This window comes from Nannospalax galili, unplaced genomic scaffold (assembly GCF_000622305.1).
Source record: "Nannospalax galili isolate Female #2095 unplaced genomic scaffold, S.galili_v1.0 scaffold285, whole genome shotgun sequence".
NCBI lineage: Eukaryota > Metazoa > Chordata > Mammalia > Rodentia > Spalacidae > Nannospalax > Nannospalax galili.
In genome coordinates, this window is record NW_008355157.1 from 3,130,278 (window position 1) to 3,146,421 (window position 16,144).

The 16,144-nt window shown below is 44.8% G+C and overlaps 1 protein-coding gene across 7 annotated transcripts in view; it reads right to left on the bottom strand.

Annotated features, from left to right (window-relative positions):
• The window catches only part of Tmem229b (transmembrane protein 229B), a 41,714-nt gene that overhangs the window by 25,303 nt on the left and 267 nt on the right, over nucleotides 1-16,144 (bottom strand). For 4 of the 7 annotated variants that reach the window (XM_029555582.1, XM_029555581.1, XM_029555580.1 and 1 more), the window contains exon 1: nucleotides 15,945-16,095. The exons of 1 other annotated variant lie outside the window; for it this stretch is intronic. The gene's annotated coding sequence lies outside the window, so the exon portion shown is untranslated. Of the gene's footprint in view, nucleotides 1-14,062; nucleotides 14,160-14,580; nucleotides 14,650-15,307; nucleotides 15,435-15,944; nucleotides 16,096-16,144 lie in introns of those variants that run through there. 2 more of the 7 variants (XM_017802946.2, XM_008852150.2) reach the window with 2 other exon arrangements.

Genomic DNA, 16,144 nt, shown 5'->3' on the forward strand with positions numbered 1-16,144 from the left:
CAAGGCCATGAAAAAAAGCACCAAACTTAAAAACAGAGGAAGGGGGCTGTAGAGATGGCTCAGAGATTGGGAGTACTGGCTGTTCTTATAGAGGCTGCTCTTGCAGAGGACCCAGTTTCAATTCCCAGCACCTACACAGCATCTAATAACTGTTCCAGGGGAAACTGACACCCTTTTCTGACTTCCGAAGGCACTGCATGGTGTGGGTGCACTTACATACATGTAGGCAATATGCTCATACATATACACATAAAATAATAAATATTAAAAACAGAGGAAGATCCAGCTAGGGGATAAAATGAATAAAAACAACAAAATGAAATGCTTTAAAATATTATTATGCTCTGAGTAGTGAAGAGGGGCTACTGAATCCACAAAACAAAGTTATTGCCACATGCACAAGCACACATGTACACACACATGCACACACACACGCACACAAAGTTAAATATCTTAGAAATGAAGTAAGATTTCTATGCCAAGCATATTGTGTGTTCAGAATTACAACAACTATTTATCTTTTAGCTAGAAGCAAAGTACAGGAGGCAGTTATGTTTTAAAAATAAATTTTTGAGCTGGGAGTGGTAGCACACGCCTTTAATCCCAGCACTCGGGAGGCAGAGGCAGGCAGATCTCTGTGAGTTCAAGACCAGCCAGGTCTATAGGCCTGCTGGAACTCCTGGGAGACCCTGCCTCAAAAAGACCAAAAAAAAAAAAAAAAAGAAATGTTTATATTTCTTTATTTGTGTGGTATGTGCATATGTATGTGGAGGTTAGAGGACAACTTGTGTGAGTCAGTTGTCTTCCACTGTGTCGGTCCTGGGGACTGAATTCAAGTTGTCAGGCTTAGTGGCAAGCAAGTGCCTTTACTCACTGAGGCATCTTGTCAGCCTTGGAAGTTACTTTTTAAAATTCCAGGTGGGAGAGACAGCTCAGCAGTTAAGAGTGCTTGCTGTTTTTGCAGTGGTCCCAATTTTGGTTCCCAGCACCCACATCAGGTAGCTCACAACCACCTATAACTCTAGCTCCCTTCTGGCCTCTGTGAGCACTGCACTCATGTGCATATACCAACACACATATACGCATAATTTTTTATTCATATAAAATAAAATAAAGTGACTAGCATGATACTTTGTCAAACACAGCAAAAAGCAATAGACAGTGTCCCTTACACCAATCCCAGGTCCTACCAGGGCCTCCCACAACTGGCTGCCTTCAAGCACATGCTCTGCCTCTTGTGTTAGGGTCTCTGCTCAGAATTCTCACCCCATCCCAATCTGGAATGCCCTGTCTCACCTCTCTGTTTACCTACATTTGCCAGTTCTTCAATGCTCACTTGAAGATTATCATCTCAAACAAAAATGAAAAAAAAAAAGAAAGAAAGAAAAAAATTAGTCTTTGGAAAAAGTTCCTGCACCAGACTTCACCCACCACAATCCTATCTGCAAACTTCTAAAGGCACCTAATTCTCCAGGGTCCTAGGACAGCACTGGGTGAACTGCCCAGGGATCACAATACTGACAATTCATAGGTCCCTTACCTTTCAGTGGGTCCAAGTCTTGTCTTTCCAACTCTATGGTTGGCAGCAGAATGATACAGAGAAGGTACCAGACCTCATTTAATGCCCCATTGTGCTCAATAAAGCTGAGTAACTGCAATAACATTCTTCTGTGTCACTTGTATGAATGACGAATTGACTTGTTTCTGGTGGGAGTAGGAAAACAGTTGTGGAGAAGCAGTGACTCAATGGGTCTGTGCTCAGCACAGCCAGGCTTCTCCACGTGGACCATGTCTCCAAAACAGACCGCTGGTCCTAGAGAGATTTGGACTCCCATCCATTGGGCTAATCAGAAATGCCTGTAAGCCCACAGTGGCTAGTTGGGGTCCAAGTGGACCAGACATGACAAACTAGGGAAAAGGAGGAACTAGAGACGTCCTCACTGGGCACGAAATCTACCTTTGGGGTTTCTACCAACTGCCAGAACATTCCTCAGGGCACATTTTCTCCCTCCTTTGTCTTGCTTCTCCATCGGTTTTCTTTCTTCTTCTTCCTAAGACCAGCGGTCTATCAAGTGGTCTATATCCTAATGCCAGAAGACAGGGTTAAATTTTCAGGACTATCTCTGCATTCTTAAAGCCCCAGTTCCCATCCCCAGCATTAGGGAGGAGAAAGAGGGAGGGAAGGAGAAAGGAGAGAGAGAGAGAGAGAAGAAAATGAGACTCTAAAGACTCTATTGTGGCTCAGCACACACATTTTTGCTTCTAAAACAGTTTTATGTCATAATTTTAGAATTATAGTAATTTATACATAATACTTATGAGACCCAATATCCATTCTGAAGTCCTCCAAAAATCATAATCCATTCCAAATAGCAAATTAGCAGTTGCACTCCTAAACAAAAACCAAGCAGCCAATACAAATTAGTGAATACTATTAAGACACTCCGGGGTAAATTAGTGCAGAGCTATCATAAAAGACAATTAACTGAGAGGAGTGATGGGGACCCAGACTCCTGCCTTGAGTCATGGTCATCTCATTTCCTGAGAGAAGATCCAGAAAGAGATGCAGATCTGGAGACTCACAGTAGCTGTGTTTGGGATGCTCTCCTTGTGTGAGATGCCAGCAGGACAGCCAGCTCAAGACTGGAGGTGCTCCTAGCTGGAGCACTGAAAAGGAGGAGCATGTAGGAGAGATGGGTGACATCTGAGACTAGCAGAGGATGAGGCACAGTGAAGGGCCTGAAGGAGGATCGGGGAGGCAGGAGTATACCCAGTAAAGGGCATTGGGACACCAGGGAGGTGGAGGCCAGGGCCAACTACAGAAGCAAGTTGCTTAGGAACGGAAAAGCAGGACTTGTGACTGTTTAGGAAGGAGGAGTGGCTGCAAAAAGTGGCCACTGAGGTGGCAGGAAGCATACTGTGGACTTGAGAGATCAATTTGTGAAGGAAAGAAAAGTTTCTGAAGATTTAGATTCCTTCTATCCTTTCCTTCCCTTCCCTTCCTCCTTCCTTTCTTCCCCTCCTTTCTTCCCATCCATCTTCTCCCCTTCCTCTTCTCCCTCCTCTTCTTCTCTTTTTCTCTCTTTCCTTTTGAAAATAAGAGAGGTCTAAGGGTGTTTAAGTGCTAAAAGAACTTGCAGTGAGGAAGAGTCTGTGAATGGGATGTACCTTTTGGGGCTCACACAGATGTCCTGGACTGTCCCGAGGTTCTAAGAATGGAGCACAGTGGGCCAGAGTAGTCAGGCCACAGTGCCATTTTATTTTTTAATTCAACTTACATGCTAGACAAACACAACCACTGAGCTACGTCACCACACGTGTATCTTCTTTTACTGTTGGTTTTTTGAGACAGGGTTTCACTATGTAGCCCTGGTTGGCCTGGAACTCACTATGGAGACCAAACTGGCCTCAAACTCGGAGTTCTACTTGCCTCTGCCTCCTGACTGCTGGGATTACAGGCCCACCATACCTGGCGATACTTGAATCTTCTTGACAAAGAAGACACCCAGACTTAATGAAGTTAAGTGTAACCTACATAAGGTTATACAATTCTGTACTGCAGGCTAGGCCCAGAGCCCAAGTCTTCCAGTCTCTGGCCCTTGGCCCTTCTTTCTGACCAGTAGGGTGAATTAGAGGGCAGTTATCAACATACTGTTCTCAAAGGTGGGGACCCATTTGCTTATATGACTTCAGAATGCTCTAGTGAAAAGTCCATTTAGAATTATGTGCAGACTCTAGTTCTCTTTCTCAAATAAAAACAGGTAATTTTTGCATGGATTTTGTCTTGAGGTGCTGGAAATTGAACCCAGAGCCTTGTGTATGCTAAGCAAGCACACCACCACTGAGATAGACTCCCAGTCCCTCTTGAATGCTTTCTGTGTTGTTGCTGTTTTGATTTGGTTTGGTTTGGTTGAGACAGTCTTACTAAGTAGCCTAGGCTGGGCTTCAGTATAAATCCTCTTACCTCAGCCTACTAAATGCTAGGATTGCATGTGTATGCTGCCACACCCAGCATTTACATGGCTTTACTGGATGCTGAATTGTCCAGTGATGTAAACTAAAGGATATCCTATACTCTATTCCTTGGAATTTTACTTAGGTCATCATGTTGGAGAATGCCATCGATGGTCAGCAGCACCTTCCCTGGTATTTGAGTCGCCCACACAATGCAGCTGTATTTCATTTGTGGTCATAATATCCATGATTCTACGCAAAGGTTCATGCTCCTGGCTGTATCCTTCTGCCTTCCAGGTGGTTGCACCCAAGCATACTGAATATATATTGCATAATAGTTAATGTTTCCCTTTTAGAGTAGACCCATTATATTAACTTTAAAAAATTAATGTAGGGGCACCACGGGTGGTGGTACATGCCTATAATCCCAAAACTTGAGAGGCAGAGGCAGGATATCTGAGAGAGTTTGAGGTCAACCTGAGCTACATAGCAAGTTCAAGGTTAGCCTGAGCTAAATAATAAGACCTTCTCTCAAATAGAGAGGCTTGGTGTGGTGGTTCATGCCTGAAATCCTAGCTAGTAAGGAAGCTAACGGAGAAAGAATGCAAGTTTGAGGCTTGCCTGGGCTACAGAATGAGTTTAAGGCTAGCCTGGGCAACTTAGTGAGATTCTGCTTTAAAATAAACATACAAAGGGGCCTGGGCTATAGCTCAGTGGCAGGGTGCTTGCATAGCATACACTGGGTTCAAGTCCCAGTACCATACACAAAACCCACAAGCAAATAACAACAGTAACAAAATCACAAGGGCTGGAGGTATAACTGAGTAGTAGAACACATGTCTAGCATGTACAAGCCCTAAGCTTACTCTCCAGCACTGCAAAAATAAATAGATAAAAGTTCATGTATGTATAGGTAGGTGACAGTATCTCTGAATTTTATTCAGAGTAATTAGGAGGCATTATGAATAAGCTAAATAAAAAGGGCACCATTGCAGGTTGTGTCTTAGAAGCAAAGGAAACTGCAACATCAAGAAGGTGGGCAGAGCTAGGGTGGATTTCAGTGATCAGTCCACAGACTAAAGGCTACATAGTCTTTCACCAACATAGACTGAAGTTCCTAAATGATCAATATACAGAGGATACAGTTAATCTTCAACTGGGCACCTATGGGAAATGTCATTTCCCTGACTAATTCAAAGTGCTATATATCAGCATTTTTCCAGCCTAGAGTAACAATAGAAATGCGATCATAAGTCGTCTGGATGGGCCAGTGAGCTGATAAATGGTTCAATGTCTGGAGGCAGAGATGTGTTTAGAGGAAGTCAAAGAAAGAAGTACCAGGCTGGGTCTGTGGAATATCTTCCTCAGTGGATATGAAGACGAGTAAGCAGTATGTAAGAGGATGCTTAAGGATATTTATGGAAAATGCCATATCGTGAGGAATCATGGATAGGAACACGGATAGAGAAGGGAGCACTCCAGAGAAGTTCCAAGAGCTTGAAGTAGCAAAGCCAGAAATATTACAGCTCAGACTCTTGAGAGGGGCTGGTTAATTAATAGTCTGAGGAAGTGGCCTAACGGTCCAGAGGTCTGGCGGTCTCTTCTCAACAGGGACGAAGTGGGAGGGGATGTACCCTATGATTAAGAGAGTATAATTGATTCATGTGTCTCCCATAATCTTAGGGACACATGAGGGCTGAGGAGAAAGGAAAGAGGCAGGTTTCTGCTGCATGAAAGCTCCAGAAACAGGGCTGGCCTAGCCTGGCTGGTCCATGTGCAACTTTGCATCATAATTCTTCTCCGTTTCCTCATCAAAAGAAAAGAGGAGGTGTAAGAGGAAGACGAGGAGGAGGGGGGAGGAGGAGGAGGAGAAAGAGGAGGAGGAGAAAAGCACAATATAACACCCTAGATTCTATCTATGCGTTTCTGTGTTGTTTACATGTTTTCCCATAAGCATCTGTATGTATTTCTTTTTAATTTAAAATATCTGATCAAAGCCAGGCAAGGTGGCACACACCTTTAATTCCACCATTCAGGAAGCAGAGACAGGTGAATCTCTGTGAGTTCAAGGCCAGCTTGGTCTACATTAGCAAGTTCCAGGCCAGCCAGGGCTACATAGCGAGACCCTGTCTCAAAAAAATAAATAAGAAAGAAAGAAAGAAAGGAAGGAAGGAAGGAAGGAAAGAAGAAAAAGAAATCTCTCAAGCAGGGGTGGTAGCTCATACTTGTCATCTCTAGCACTTGACAGGATATGGCAGGAAGGTAGTAAGATCCCCATGAGTTTGAGGCTCATGGGAGTCAATGAGATGGCTCAGCAAATATATTTGCAACCATGCTTGATTACCAGAGTTGAATTCCCGGAACCCACATGTTGGAAGGAGAACACCAACTCCAGCATCTTATCCTCTGACCTCCATAGTCGTGCTGTGGCACACATATATACACACACAAATAAATAAATAAATAAATAAATAAATAAATAAATAAATAAATAAATAAATAATATTCAGTCGAAACAGCTGTAGGGATTAATAAGCAAACAGATGCTTAAATAAGAAGTTGCATCACTTCCCAGATGGATAGAACAGGAGGAACAAGGCCCATAGGCATCCAAAGAAACACCCAAATACAGGAAATGCCTCCAGATACCATCAAGCCTGTTCATGTGAACTAACTCTGCCAAGGCGGTAACAGGGCCCACCTTCCAGCAGGTGTGCACCAATTCATGCTGGAAACAGCAGGTGTGTACCAGTTCATGCTGGAGCCAGCAGGTGTGCACCAATTCATGCTGGAACCAGGGCTTTTGTGGTTTAGAGTCCCTTCAGGGATGAGCTGTAGGCCAGGACCACATGAGGCAAGAAAAGCACTGGCAGCTAAGCACTGGAGCACATGCTGGTAATCATGGCACTTGGGAGGCTGAGGCAGGAAGGTAGTTGAGTTCAAGGCCAAACTGAACTACACAGCAAACTCCATCTCAAAAACAAATACTACCTGTTTAAAGTCCAAAATTTTAAAGGATGCTAACAAAACTTAAGAATGAAGATATATATGTATATACATATACATACATACATATATATACATATATTTGAATTCATATGTCAGGTGTGTTTGTGCATGTGCACATATATTTGGATGCCTATGGAAGTCAGAAGGGAGCATCAGATCTTCTGGAGTTAGAGTAACAGGTAGTTATGAGCAGCCTGACTTAGGTGCTGGGAACCAAACTCTATTCTTCTGCAAGAGCAGCAAGTGCTATTAACCACTGATCCAGCTTTCCATCGCCCACAAGTGATACTTTAATGCCACATTTTTAAAAATTAGAAAACCATGGCTAATGGCTGCAGCTGCATGGGAACCAGGGCTGAGATTCAGAATAGGCCAATGAGATAGGGTGCCTGTGAGGTTCTATAATGTTTGAAGAGTTCAAAGACCTGTTCCACTATCAGAGCCAAGAGCAGCTCTGTTGAGAGACATCATATGGTACCCATCAATTCCATACCCTTGGAATTCAGATGTTTCATATTTTTTCATAGTCATTAAAGAACCATGGCTTTATGAGCATTAAGACTCTGAAAGAAAAAAGACAGCAGATTGGACCCAAAGTATTTGTTTTAAACTTATGCTGAAAATAGAAAAATTGCCATGTCTACACTGGTGAGCACCCAGATGAGGGTGATTTCTCAAAGTTGGTCAAATTCAGAGCAAACTTGCTGAATGAAGTACTTCCCTCTAGCCAATCAAATAATATTAAATACTTTCTGTGTGTAAAACCTTGTGCACAGACCTGAATCCTCAGGGGCCTAAAAGTTAATGGGGGACAAAAGGCAAATAAAATCATAGACTATTGCAAGTTAAAGGGATATAAATCCACACCTACATCTTAAAGATGATGAAGCCTAGGTTTAGAGAGGCCAGGGCCTTGCATAAGTTGGCAACCGGCAGTTAGTGGCACGGAAAGATGAGGATCTATAATTTCTAACTTCATGTTCACTGCCCTTGGCATAAAAGCATGCAATAACTGCAACTTAGTGATGAAACGACAAAAAGATCTTAGCAGAAGTGGTTTGGACCAAATATACCTTTGCGGCTGAGACGGATTCTAATGTAGGAGGCCATAAAGGCAGATGAGGGCTGTGCAGCCAGGGCAGCAGTGGGAGGTGATGAGGGCTTGTGCATATCAGGTTACCCAGGCAGGTGGAGTGGGCTCTGGTAAAAGACAGAAGGAGTTGTTGGGACAGGAGGCGGTAAAGCAAGAAAAGTTAATGCCTAGAGACCTCCAATGCCAGAGTGAGGAACCTACAAGTACCTCCAAGAATGGCATTTCCCAACCATTTGGATGCCATCTTCATGACCCCCTTTATGGGAAGTAACAGAGCATTGTGGTTTAAAAGTGCATACTCTGGGGTAACATTCCTTCCATTCAAATCCCAGAACTGATGCCAACCAAGCAACCTTAGATAAATTGCTTTAACCTCTCTTTGCCTCAGTTTATTCATTTGTAAAATAAGGATAATGCAAATATCTCCCTCATGGGGAATAAATGGGAGTGCATGTTCACCATACTAAGAACAGTACTTGGCATTACAGTCATACCTTCATATAAAAGCAATTGGTTTTAGGAAGCTCCCTCAGCATCGGATCCCTTGGAGCTAGAGTTATAGGTGATTTAAGCCACATAACATGGGTTCTGGGAGCCAAACTTAGGTCCTCTGAGAAACGACTGCTGAGCCATCTCTCCAGCCCTGACGATTATGGTTTTAATGAAACACATAACAAAATGTCAAAACAGAAGTCTTAACTAAGGCACTAATATACAATATGTATAGTGTTCTTCATTGTGACACAAGGATGAACATTTTTGAAAAGGTGTGCAAGCTCCTCTCTCACACTGAGGACAAAAAATGGCTAAAACAGACAGACATTGGAGAGAAATTCCTCCAGCAGAGGAATTTGGGGGTGCCATAGGTGGGCTATGACCTCAGCCTGCCCCCATAGAGAATTTGCCCTGAGAACAAGTTGATGATAGGGGCCACAGCAGGACCACTCAGGAAATTTGATGTCTGTTCCCTGCAAGTGAGAGGACAGGGTAGGGATAGCCAAAGGGTGAAATGCAGATTGGCCATCAGCTGTCAGAAGAGCAAAAGAGACTGCTGAGCTAGAAGTCAGCCTGCACTCCCAAGTTCATGGCATCAAATGTGTGCTTGGTTCCTGGAACTAACATGGGTGGGCCAGAGTAGGTCTTGTTCAAAGGACCGACTTGGATAGAATGAAGGGCCTTAGTGGAAAGAGACTGGAGGTAAATTGTTTGATTTGGGGGGCAAAGAAGGAGCAATGATCTGGAACAAAGGATAATTTGCTCTTTGTTTGTTTGCTTGCTTGGTTGATTTTTGTTTGTTCTGAGACAAGGTCTCACTCTGTAGCCTAGGCTATCCTGGAATTCACTATTCATCCCAAGCTGGCCTTAAACTTGTGATACTCCTCTTGCTTCAGCCTTCCCAGGGCTGAGATTATAGGCATGAGTCACCATGCCCAGTGATAACTGGCTTTTTTCCATTGGGAGTGAATACCTCAGCAGCCTGGAAAGAGATCTCTGAGAGACCCATACATGAGGCCACAAGAGGAAGAGTCAGCATTAATGCCTGCCAGACCCAGGAAACTGGGAGGTGGGAAACAAGGTGCTGGCCACTAGGCACTTTCCTGAGAAAGCAAAGCTACCACTCATGCTGTAGGAAGTGGTAAGAGCAGAGATGCACAAACACCACCTCTTCACTGCCTTGCTGGAACAAAGAAGGAATGGCCAGTGCTAACCCCCTTCACTAGAAAGTTATTACTCCAGCTCTGATTGCATCCCCTAACTTGCAGTGTTGTTCTGTTCTCCTCCCACTTCACCCCTGCTGTCCCCACTCTGACTCTCTTTAGTTCCAGATCAGCTGAGTTCTCCCTGAGAAGTCAGAATTATCCAGAGTCCACTGGACCATCCAGCATAGTTACTAGAAAACAGGTTATTATAGACAATCTCACCCAGAACATCCTATTTTCTACATAAGAACCTGAAAACCTAAGAACTCAATTGTATGTTCAGAATCACTAAGCTGACATGGGAACCCACATCTCCTGGTCTCTACCATACTATTCTATCACATAGCATCACAATGACTCTCCCAGGCTACTCCTGCAACCTTCATTCCTCTCCACAAATACCCCCAAATGGTAGAACAGACAAAGGACAAATATTGAACTAGCTGGTCATCTCTGAATGGCATAATCAGTGGTCATAAATCCTTTCTCAGAATAATAGGGTAGTCTGATTTTTCTTCTTCTGCTGGGATCAAACCCAAGTCCTCATGCATACTGGACAAGTTCTCTACCACTGAGCTATACCCTCAACCCTAGTCTAATGCTTCCTGTACTTTGTTCAGTATAGCTGGGACTCAAGTCATAATTAGGTCTCCCAGATGCATTAGAGTGATGAACAAGGGAAGACCCAGAAATTAGATTTGAAGACAAAGACTCGAATCAAGAATCTGCAAAGGTAAGTGGCTATGACTAGTGGCAGGAGGATTAACAGAAAGAAAAACACTGCCCCAGAATGTGTTAAGCAAGAAGAAAATGTTGACATCAAAATGAAATGGGGTTTATAAGATAAACCTTTGCCAAGCAGAAAGCCTGTCCCCCTTATAATAACTCCCAGGCCACCTGATCTACTACCCCCATTTCAGGGTACAGACCTTGCCCTTCTTTCTGAACACTCATCAGGATGCTGGTTTTCAAGTAAGAATGTATACTTCCATCTCCCTTTAATGGCCATGTTTAATTCACACTACCTCTCTTTATAGGCTCACCTTTAGTCATTCACCAACATTTGTTCTATTACTCAACCAATCCAATGCTCACAATACACAGCAGAACCAGATCTCAATTCAAGTTCCAGTTTAGATACTTTCTAGCTGTATGCTATGAGCAATCACTCTTGCAGAGGGTTGGTTTTCCCAAATGTTAAATGGGGATAAATCAATAGGTGCTTTCTTACTGGTGTGAGAGGAAAACATATGAGAAGTACTTTGTCCAATGCCTAGCACACAGTAAGCATTCAAAACATGGTGATGGCCTATTAATGTTCTGACCACACCAGCTGAAACTCCATTTTTGGAATAAAGTCTCAAAGGGCTGAAATGGACTATCAAGGTCATTCAAGGGAGTGACTTGTGGGAGAATGACCAGATTTCTTGATTTTGGAGATGTCAGTTAGTCACTAGTTCCTTTAAAACAATAGCATTGTCCAGTGACCTAGAAATCTGGGTATCTGATCACAGTCAAGTATTGGTGATTTAAAGTATTCACATGCATTAAGAACTGTGTTCACATGCATTAAGAACTGTGCAGGCATATTAAAGTTTGAGGCAGCGATATCAGGTCGGTATAAGAAGGTCATTTCATTGCTTTGGGCAAGCAGAAAAAAAACCCCACAAAAAACAACAACAACAAAACAAACAAACAAACAAAAACCCTCAACAACAGACAAAAATCTGGAGTCGCAGTTTATGTTGCCCAGTGACAGCAATATTTATGTCCATATTTGTTCTATGATGTAGATAAAAGCATGACCAATGTCCAGACTGCCTTGTTCCTGGAAATGTTTTGTTGTTGTTGCTGCTGCTGTTTTGATTGGGAACAAGAGGGAGGGAGACTCTAAAGACCAGAGACTAAGATGGGGCTAGTCAAGGGTAACAATCAGATGAAATGGGTGTGGTGTGTGGATTTAAAGCAAGTCTCTGTCAATGCTCCGTAGAATGGCAGTTATTATCTATAAGGTGGGTTTCTTGCTGCACTGATTGGAGAATGCACATTTATCTCAAAGCATGAGTTATCCCCTCAGAAGTTCGGAGAAGAATCTTCTCTTTGCGGCTATTCAGTCTCCTTCTTGGCTGGCTTCTGTAGCCTTGAGGCTGATTGTTAAGGTCTCACTAAAACTCAGGCTGAATGACATTCTAATGGAAATGGATCAGTCCAGAAGCTCAGGGCTCAGGGGTGCCTATTGAAAACTGAAACAATGAATGGATGAATCAACCAGAAGGCATTCACCCATCACTCAAGCCTAACTACAAAAGTAGTCAGAAGTGGACAATCCAGAATGTCCTGAATGTGGCTTCTGGAGAGAAAAGGTGTAGAGAAACACACTCTTCAATCATATTCCTTTATCAATTAGATCTCCCAATATTATTTGGCAGGTGAAATCTTGTACACTGCTGAGATTCCAAAGAAAGAAGCAACGTCAAGACCCAAGTCCTGCCTATGCAGACGGTTTGCCTTAATATTTGTTCTCTCTTCTACAACAACATCCAGGATGGAAGCCAAGGGCCCTGAAAAGATCTCAAAGTCCCCAGGTGCCATTAGCATAAAGGAGATGGATGGAAACTCAGAATGGGAATGGCAGTGACAGTGGTTACTCTTCAGATTGTCAGTCTTGACTATGCCCAACCCACAACACAGAACTGTTAACATCAGAGAAGATGGAAAGTCTCTTTTGAGAACCATTGTTTGAAGGATCGGGGGCCAATATCACCCTACAACTAAATTTATACATGGGGGAACTGATGCCAAGCTGAACATTAATAGAACTTTTGAGTGGAAGGGTACAGGAACCCACTCCTGAACCTGACGCATGTGAGCAAAGGGAAGTGAGCAGGCTTTCCATGTGAGCCAGGTTACTCTCTCAGTCTCAGTTCTATCATGGATGTATGTGCCAGAAGAAAAAAACATTTCCTGGAATCACAGTAGCATGGAGCATTCCATAGTTTGAGTCTGAGGCAAATATAAATTTTCTTTCTTTCTTTCTTTCTTTCTTTCTTTCTTTCTTTCTTTCTTTCTTTTTCTTTCTTTCCTTCTTTCTTTTTTTTTCCAGCCAGGGTGTTATATAGCCCTGGATGCCCTAGAATTTGATATATAGATCACGCTGACCTCAAACCTATGGTGATTCTCCTGATTTTACCTCCTAAGTACTGCTGGAATTATAGGCATTTGTCATGGCATCCAGCCCAAATGTATATCTTGAACCAAACCTATAGGCACCAAATTCCACCCCAAGCATCTTTTATCCCATAATAGAAAAGCATAACCTACAAATCCTAGGACACTTGATTCAAAATACTCAAATTCCAGGAAAGGAAAGTTAGCATACTACAGTGTACTGAATGTGACTTAATTTCTCTCAATTTAAGAACCATAACCAAAAATACCCATTCCTGCCCTTTCCTCCCAATCAGCTTACAATTTACTTTTCAAAACCAAACCTTCTGGTTCCTGAGACAGTACATGGGATGTGGGGGTGGGAAATCTGGTCAGATTCAGATTATCTGAATTCCTACTCCATATTCTCTTCTTGGCCAGGTATTGAACAAAGGGAGCCAAGAGTGTGCCAAGGCAGAAATTATCCACATCTTAAAAGGAATGATCCTGAAATTAAAACCTACAACCCAAACCACCTTGTCTGTAATTAGGGGGTGGAAAGAGCTGGGAGGAGGAGAGTAAAGGGACACAAATTTGAGAACAGTAGGCTGGGGGAAGGTTAGATATCCTTTTCTCCCTCAAGGACAGCCAGATCAGATATGGCAGCCACTAAGGCCAAGCTGCCTCACTTTACTGCCCTGAAGCAGGTCTCTCCCTATGACACCAGAGGTCCCTACATCATCAGACACCCTTCTCAGAGCTTAAAAGGCCCCTGTCACTAATGTCCTGGCTTGACACCTCCCAAGGAAAATCCAACCAGGGAGGAGCTCCAGGATGTCCCAGACAGACAGGGAAAAAACAAGACCATTCACTACCTGTATGCTACAGCAACAGCTTTTCTGATAAACACTATACTTTTAAAACTGACACTGATCTTTCCCTGTCGAAAAAGCTATAATTTAGCCCTTTTCTGTAAAAATGATGCTTTTTCCTTTAGAAACGACATGTAAATCTGATATAACTGAAACACAGCATAAGGCTCACTAACTCTTCTAATATCTTTATTCAAGAAACCCAGGCTCTTAAATTGCTTTATAAGTGTAGAAAATCATGCCCCATCACTTTCAAAGAGAGAGTCAAGAAAATTTGACTTTCTTACCTTATACTCCGTATATCTGAAGAACAGTCGGTCTATAGAAAACTCTTCTCTCATCCTTTGTGGTGGGGAGGTCAGACTTCCATATCATTATCCTCAGCTGTGAATGAACAGCTTGGGATAAACCAACTGAACTATGCAGTAATAAGGCCTGCCTAGTTAGAGGGGAAAGGTCCACGGAAGTGGGGCTGTCTGGGCTAGCCACCTAAACTGACCTTAGCAACTTTAGTTCCAGGGTCACAAATTGAAAGCTCAGGGTACTTCCTTTTCTCCTGCTATCCTTACAAGTCCTGGAGCCTCCCTTGATCCTGTCTCTCTAAGTGGCCAAAGTCAACATGAAATCAGCTTGTCATTTCTCTCCAAAGACTAGCATTCCATCTCCTCTACTGCCCATCTTTGTCTCTAAACACAAAGTCTCAGAGAGAGGGATAAGCCTCATCTCACTCCACTCCTCCATGTCACTAGACCTAGTTGTCCTGGCAGACCCACCCTTGGCCCAACCACTTGTATCATTAGCTCACTCAGAGAGATGCAGGAGGGTCACCCAGAAGTCCAGAGCCTACTGTGCCTCCTGTCTCCAGTCACTTCACAGACGCAAGCGGATCTGCCTTCCAACCAGATAAAGAACCTGAGCTCCTAGATGGCTGTCTTGCCACAGGGTTGGAGCCTGTGATCACATGGAGCCCAGAGGCAAGCTGGGGGCCTGGTTCCTGGAGACAGCGTTGGGGATTTGGGTCCTGGAACCTGGGCCATTTGTTTTCTAGAGAGTACCACTTCCAAGGCAGGTCAGTCAGCCCCCTCCGTGGCCCAGAAAAGAAAGAAACTTAGGCATCCTGAGGACCCCAGTCTGAAGATAAGAATAAGGGTTCATTTGTTATTTGACAATGGGTGAGCAGAGCCCCAAGGTTACACAGGTAGGCATTTCCCAAGGGTCCTCTCTTCTCCAGTAAGAATCTGTAACCAGCCTCAAAGCCACCTGCCACCACAAACACTGTGCTGAGGCAACCATACATATATCCCCAAGAAACTCCAGAAAAGAAAGAAAGAGTGAGGGGAAGAAGGGAATCGGGTCAGTTTCTGACTGGGCATAGAAAAAGTGAAGACACCCGGGAAAGACGCCACTGTCTCCCTGGCCTTGCCAGAAACAAGGGCTACATGGCTCCCCATTCCAGCTTTCCATCAACCACCAAGAACAAGAGATCCAATATCAGGGAGTGTAGATGAAGAGCTGGCAGCCAGGACACTGACCTAGGCACGGCCCTGACAGAAAATGCCCAGGTGTGCCCACCATCACCCGGTTTTTTTTTATGCACACGAGGGAGAAGGCAATAGGGTCATTTTGACAGGGCTCCTTCCTCTCCAGCAAAGTCCTCAGTCTTCAACTTAGGAGGGTCGATGGTTGCCACTCGAGACCTGGCTCTCCAGCTTTCGTTCGGTCTGGCGCCCCCCTCTGTCCTCCCGAGGCCGCCTCTGGGGTGCTCTCCACTGGGGGGGGCGGGGGGGAGAGGTGTCAAAACCTTCCGCAGCCTGAGATCCTCGGCCAGATCCTTCACCCTCGCCTCAACCCGGCACCCCTTTGTTTCAGGTGGGGAAAGTTGCCAGTGTGCACCCCCTTCGCCAACACGCCCCCCTGTGCGCCCATCCCCCGCGGGAATCCAAGCCCAGACACACCATCTAATCTGCGGCTCGCTCTCCAGTCCGAGCAGCCGCTTCGAAACCGAAAGCAAAGAGGACGTGGGATCCGGCCGTGTCCCCACACCGGGTCGCCGGGTCTTCCCCATCACCGCCCCCGTCGCCCGCGCCCCTGTGCTCCGCGCTGCCGGCCCTGCGCGGACCCCTCTCCCCGCGGCCTCAAGGCCTCTCTGCGGGCATCGCGGGCACCTACCGGTGCGGGGCCGGAGCCGGGGCCATGGGCAGGGCAGGGCAGGGTCCGGCCAGCCGCCCGCCCGACGCAGGTGCGGCCAGGAGCGCGGTCTCGGGCTGGCTCCCGCTCCTCCTCCCGCGCCTGGACTCGGGGCGCTCTCCTGCGCCGCCCGCTCCCCGCCCCCACGCCCGGCGCTCGGGCTCCCCCTGCGCCGAGTGGCC